We start from the raw sequence: 6,828 nt of genomic DNA on the forward strand, positions 1-6,828 counted from the left end.
CTCTTCTATGTAATACTGGTAAAATAAATGGAGATTTATTTAAGTATCAAAATTATGCTATTTTATACAAACATAGAGTATATACTATATGTATTATTCAGTAGTTGAAACTTCATTTTGATATTCAAGCATTTGGGGAAAATCTATGGACATCTAATAAAGAAGTGGGGCACCTGGTTGGCTCAGTCATTAAGCATCTGCCTTCAGCTCAGGTCATGATCCCAGAGTCCTGGGATTGAGCCCCACATCAGGCTTCCTGATTGGTGGGGAACCCGCTTCTCCCTTTCCTACTCCCCCTGCTTGTGTTCCCTCTCTCGCTGTGTCTCTATCAAATAAATAAATAAAATCTTTAAAAAAGAAATACAATTAGTAATGAAATGATTGACCATGCAGACTCATTTAACTACCAACCACTATGATTTATCTGTTTCAGTATATTGAATCTAGAATTTTCAAATTGTTTAATTTTCATCTTAGAAAATATTTAACACTCTCTGCGGCCATTCAGGTGAGGTGTTATGCACTGTGCTGACATGAGGTTAATCTGGAGAGGACAATGTTGGGATGAAAGCATTAATTTTACCTATGACTACACAACAGCATCCACCCCCAATTCAGACTACAAATTTGAACCTCTTCAAATCTAAGTGGTCAGAAAGCATCTTCAAAATTGTTTTTTAATTTAATTGCTATGTATCTTCAACTTCATGTTAATGACTCAACAATTATATCATACCAGTGTATTTTTGTATAGTGATGACTAATGTTCTTTGTCAAAACTTTGACTAAAACTTTGTCCTAATTTAACAATGAAGTTAGGAATTCAATAGCACAGCAATAATTGTTTGTTTGTTAAGAGCAATTCAAGAAAAAGGTCTTCATTGATTATAGAATGAACATGCACACACAAACACACACGGAGTTTTCTAACACTGTATAACAGGTTGTCAAAAATTTAGGGGCTTACAACAACACCTGCATACTATCTTACACTTTTTTTCTGAGTCAGGAGTTTGGGCAAATTAGCTGGATCCTCTTCTCAGATCTCACAAGGCTGAAATTAATGTATTGGGTGGGACTGAGATTGGCATCTGGGATTAGAGTCTTCCAAACTCATTTAGGTGATTAGAAGAATTCAGTTCCTTGTGTTTGTCTGACTGCAGTCCCCCCGCTTTCCTGCTGGCTGCCAAATCTGGGCCGTTCCTAGCTCCCAGGTGGCACTCTCAGATCCTTGATATGTGCCTTCATCCATTGCTCTTACCTTAAGACTTCCCTAAATTCAGAAGGACAAGACCCTTTAAAGGGCATACTTGATTAGTACAGGCCTACTTATGTAATCTCCCTTTTGATTAAGTCATATGATTAGTAAACTAATCAGAGGAGTCTTATCTCATCATATTCACAAACTATTCCTTTCCTCAAAAGGAGAGTAGTCTACAGATCCCCGCAGTAGAATTTAGGTTCTTAAGGCTATCTCAGAATTCTGCCTATCATAATATATATGTGATATCATAAGTCATGAAATACTTACATAAGAAGTCTGCACTCAGAGTTTTACTTCACTATGGTCTGTACTTTGCTTGAATTCATACTGCAAGATACATTTATATTGTCAGGTCTTTTTCTGTTTTGATAAACTTCAGCCATAGCTCTTTTGAAAACGTATATTAAATTACCATACTCTTTCCCCCCTACAAACACCTCCATGGCTTTTTATTTATTATAGTAAATAAAGCCAGTTATCCCTAAACAAAGTTCATATTATATACCACCACCTTCTTATATGAGGATCCCACCTGCCCTTATCCCTCTGCTCTGGGCTGTGAACAGGCTATGCTTCCTCCATGGGGCATCACACATGCCATTCTTTCTCCTTGGAGTATCCTTCCTTCCTTCCTTGGTCCTCTAGGTAAATTACAATCATTCTTCATTAAGCAGCATCAGTGCCTCAGGGAAGCTTCTCTGATCTCTGTAACTGTCAAATTCTATTGGTAGCTCTTTTCATAGTTGCAGTTTTCTGTCTACTTGTGTGATTATACATTGTTTTTAGCTGGATTGTGACTGTGTTTATTTTATCATTAGAGATTAATAATACTTTAAATGAATGATAAAATAAAGAATGAAGAGGCACCTGGGTAGGTCATTCAGTTAAGTATCCAACTCTTGGTGTTAGCTCAGGTCTTGATCTTGGAGTCATGCGTTCAAGCCCTGTACTGGGCTCTATGCTGGGCAAGGAGCCTACTTAAAATAAATAGGTCGGTAGGTAGATAGATAAATTAAAAAATATAAAAAATTAAGAAATCTTAGAGCCTCAAAAAATGTTCCTGGAAAGTTTTTAAGTTTATAATTTTCCCCTATAGTCAATATTATATTTATCAGAGATTATAGATTGTTTAGTTTTTGGAAAGTCAATTGAAAGGTCAGAATTAAAATACTTTGCTCCATAAATACTATGTCATAAGATCTGTGTAGGTTTTATCTAAAAGAAGGACATGAAAATCTGAAAGCAGGGACAGGGAAAAGGGAGTGGAAGGCCAAGGATATATTAATGAGAACAAACTCTGTACAGCCAACTTCATTCATGACAAGTGGGTAGAAAGAACAAACCAACCTTCTTCATTTTGCTCCTCAATGTTTGCTCTTGTATGAAGAGGTATGCATCACCTACTTCCTAAGGTAGTGTTTAAAGGAGAACAAGAATACCTAGTAGCCCCTTAAGATCTTATTATATTTATCCCAGTAGTGAGAGAGATAGCACTACATTTTGAACTTTCAGGGGATTCTGTTCAATACTTCGTGAGGTATAAGAGATACCTCAGTTGTCCTCTTTCCTCCTTCAGTCTGTGCTCTGAGAGGTGACAGAATGGGTGATGTTGGTGGAGAGGAGGGATTCAAACCAGCAAGTGTCTGCTGCTCTGCAAGAGCTTTTCATCATGAGCAGCCATACTCTGCTGATTCGTTGTTGTAATCCATTCCTCCATGCTACTTGGTGTTAGAGATCATGTTGCTACAAAAGTAGCCTTCATGTCACTTGCATGACTTACCTCTTGTTTGTTTCATTCCTGAAGTCCATCCCATTGCTCTTCTCTTGGCCCAGTGTTATTTTTCCAATGTGCCTTGATAGGTGAATTCCGCATTGTTGACACAGCAATTCGGGCCATGATGTCATTTCTTTGTATTGATGCCTCATTTGTTCTAAGCTGTTGCCCATCTCCCAGTACTGGGGACTCTTCTAAGAAGCTGGAGGTTCTGGTCCTGCTGAGTGTTTGAATAAGAACTACAGAGAGCCTTCAAGGGGTTAATGTAAGGACACTGGGCTTCATTCTCCAGATCTCCTCCCATGGAAGAGACCATCCACCACTGAGTATGAAGACATAACTTTCCTTGTTTGAATTCTGATTGTCTGCACCATTAGGTAAGGTCTTCTTTTCTCAATTTTGTTCCTTCTCAATCATTTCCATAATGAAGGAATTTGTAAAGCAGGATGAGTTTGAACAGTCCTCCTTAATACATCCTACAGGGGAGAGAATTCTGAGTTGATTTTCTGTATTTATGGTGTTATTTGAGCTGCCAGGCCCAAATATCTGTGCTGGAAAATTATTGCCCAGATTCACACTATCTGGGAAGGTTGGTACTCGAGATAGTCTAACAGACAAGTTTTCCTCTGGGAACTCAACCACTTCTTCCACTCTGAACATCAGTGGCACAGAGACATTAGCATTTACAGCAGGGCCTCTGATTTATCTATAAATATTCTACTCATGGATTCCCTTTCTGATGCCTGACTTTTTTTTGTTGCTGTTTATCAAAGGATAGTTCTTCATGGCATGTGTGAGTGATAGAAGTTGCTCACCCGTTATGACCATGCACTGCTAAACTCTTGCCTGGGTAGCAGTATTTTCTTCTCTAAGAAGAATTTCTGCTGTAAGTGCATCAGTGAGCTCTCGATGATCACCTAACAGTTGTTCCAGTTGCTGCCTTATCTCTACTTTATGCAGCTGGAGCTCACATTCTTTATGGTACCAAAGCAGACAATAGAGGGAGCTCACCGGTGAGAGACTGAAACCTGTAAGACTGACTACTCTGTAGTCCCTTGACCTGACATTCTGTCCACCATTCACATCCTTCCATTTAGTGTTCCACTTCACGTAGCATGTGTTTGAGGGCATCCAGCCTGGATTTATTGCTATTTGGTAAGTCTTTGGAGGTTGTACTAGCTGCTAAAGTGATTATCTTCTGCTTGATAAAAGCATGCAAGTCCAGTTTTCCCTTTACTTTAAGTGTAAATACACTTTTATTAAGTGTATTAAGTGAAAAACACTTGTCCCACAATATAGTTGGAGTCTAGAGTCTCAGTACATTCTTCAGATTGAAGCTTGGTGTGGATTCTCCTGGCAGTATTGGTAGTATTGAGAGCCAGCTTTTTATTTCCTTGATGGAGGGGGCAGATGATGGAGTTCCTGGAGGGGTTGTTATTTGTGATTGTGTCACAATTTTCTACTGATTTTCTGCTGAATCCACAATTTATTAATTAACTCAGAATTATCTTCCTTTAGTTGGCAGAGAAACTTGTCTGCATTCCTATTTGACTGAAAGTTTATACTTACCAATTCATTCTCGCTTTCTTCTAACCGGCTGGTAATAGTTCTTCTTTATCTTCCACTTCATTAAGAGCCTGAGGCTCCAAGACAGCTTCACTAAGAATAGTCTAAGTGACAGGGTCTTGATTTACCACACCGAAACCTTGAGAAGAATTAGGAGCCATTGTTGTGTTCAGAAACCCTGTGAGCCTATGAGAATCTTACTTGATTCTAGTATAAACATAATGCCGGACAATAGTTCTTCCTGGATTTCTCGGGGTTGTTTTTTACATTTTCTTTTGTCTTTTATATTTCAGGTCTTCTTAGGAAAGGAATTACAGAACATTTCACTCCTGGATACATTTCAGGATAGTAGAAATTGCCCTCATCTTCCTGAAGATTTGCTTACATTCTAGAGTCATAAGAAACTTAGGCACACCATCCCGTGACGGACATCAGATTTGATTTCAGTGTAACAAACCAGGAGAGATTCCCCTACTCAGATCACAACACCCTTTGACATTTTAGATTAAAATAAAGTGTTTCTCTCCCATAGGGCTAAAGGGATGATATAGCTGCTGTCCAATACTTCGTGTTATAATTTTGGAGCACCTCTCCTATAATATGAATCCACTGCATACCCAAATAATACCTGATTCTCACTGTGGACTATTGGCTGATCATTTGTGTTCCCCCCAAAATTCATTTGTTGAAATTCCTAACATCAATGTGATTGTATTAGGAGGTGGAGCCTTTGGGGGTGATTGGGTCATGAGGGTGGAACCTTCATTAATGGGATTAGTGTTCTATAAAGACACCTCAGAGAGCTCCCTCCCCACTTCGATCATGTAAAAACACAGCAAGAAGATAGATGTCTGTGAATCAGGAAGTGGGCACTCACCAGACAACAAATCTGCTGTTACCTTGATCTTAAATCTATCAGCCTCCAAACTGTGACACTGTGTGTTCCATTGAGGATTGGGGCTCAAAGGACTGGCACCAAGATTCCACCCAGGCTGGTGTTTTTGGTGTGAGTAGTGCATGGCCTGTGTCTCTGCAGTCTGGTACTTCTGTCAGGATATACATGAAATTCCATAGACTAACTTGTTTACTTGCAAGTCTGGTAAAGTCTTAGACCCTTTACACTTTCTGACATAACATATATTACATAAAATATTCTACACAAACAAATGTTAAGTACCTGTTTCTCAAAAAAAAATAATAATAACATCGGTCTCAATAATATGCTTAGTATTTAGATTTTTTTTTTTTCCCTCAAGATCTTGGTGTCTGTGGTTTTTGGTTTATGATACTGTTCAAAAAACAACCAAGCATCAATGGCTATTTTAAAAATCAACAAACTGTAAGTTAAGAGTATGAACAGCAGTAAGGACAAGATGGCAGAGAACTAGGAGACCCTGTTTCAACCAGTCCCCTAAAGTGAACTAATTTTCTACCAGAACACTCTGCACACCCATGAAATCAGGATGTAGGATTATACACTTCTGGGTCTCTATGAGGGCAGAAGACACCAGTGGAAAGGTAAAGCAGAGTGGGAAAAATCAGATTGATATCAGAGGATAAACAGAAAGGGGAGGGGCCCACCAGAACTGGGCCATTGGAAAATAATACCCCAATATGAAAGTGCCCTGTGATTGGGGACCAGCATTAACTTGGATTCTGGTTAAAAGCACTCAAAAAGAGCAAATATCTTAAGGGGCAAATGGTGAAATTGGGTGGTCACAGGCATGGTCTTAAGCCCATGGACCCAGGACAGCCATCACCGGTGACCACCAGGGCCAGAGAGAGTGTGGCAAAGCCTGCAGGCGGTGGTCTCTGAGCCGCTGGCTTTCTGCTGCTTGTACCAGCACTAGGCTAGGTTCTCTAGAACCACAGCCTTTTGCACTTTGCATGCACTGTGTGACTGGGATCTGAATCATGCTCACCACCTTCCCCTGAAAGAGCTCCATCTGGATACTAGCTGATGGTCTCAAGCCCAGGCTTGAAAATCTCAGTGGGCTATCTCTGGCTGGGATCTCTCAACACCAGGCAACAACCTGCAAAACCCTGAGGTCTGGACCCCAGACAGCAGTCCAGGCCAAGGCAGTCACTGGAAGTGGGCTCCCTGGACCAATATTGCTCATGGTTTTACTGGCATGGGAGTGCAGAGACAAGTGGGCACTTTGGGCAACCCCTGGGATGGTGGCTGGGGATGTTCACTGCCTGTGGGAGTATTCATGACTCAGTG

General features: G+C 40.1%; 1 pseudogene across 1 annotated transcript; it reads right to left on the minus strand.

The window, feature by feature from the left end:
- Positions 1–3,056: 3,056 nt before the first annotated feature.
- On the minus strand, positions 3,057–4,615 carry LOC309849200 (spindle and centriole-associated protein 1 pseudogene; annotated as a pseudogene). Its single transcript has 3 exons — positions 4,608–4,615; positions 4,360–4,511; positions 3,057–4,274 (listed from the first exon to the last, which is right to left on the minus strand). The product of its transcript is annotated as a spindle and centriole-associated protein 1 pseudogene (transcript).
- Positions 4,616–6,828: the final 2,213 nt, after the last annotated feature.

This window comes from Mustela nivalis (genome assembly GCF_964662115.1).
Source record: "Mustela nivalis genome assembly, chromosome: 15".
Lineage (NCBI taxonomy): Eukaryota > Metazoa > Chordata > Mammalia > Carnivora > Mustelidae > Mustela > Mustela nivalis.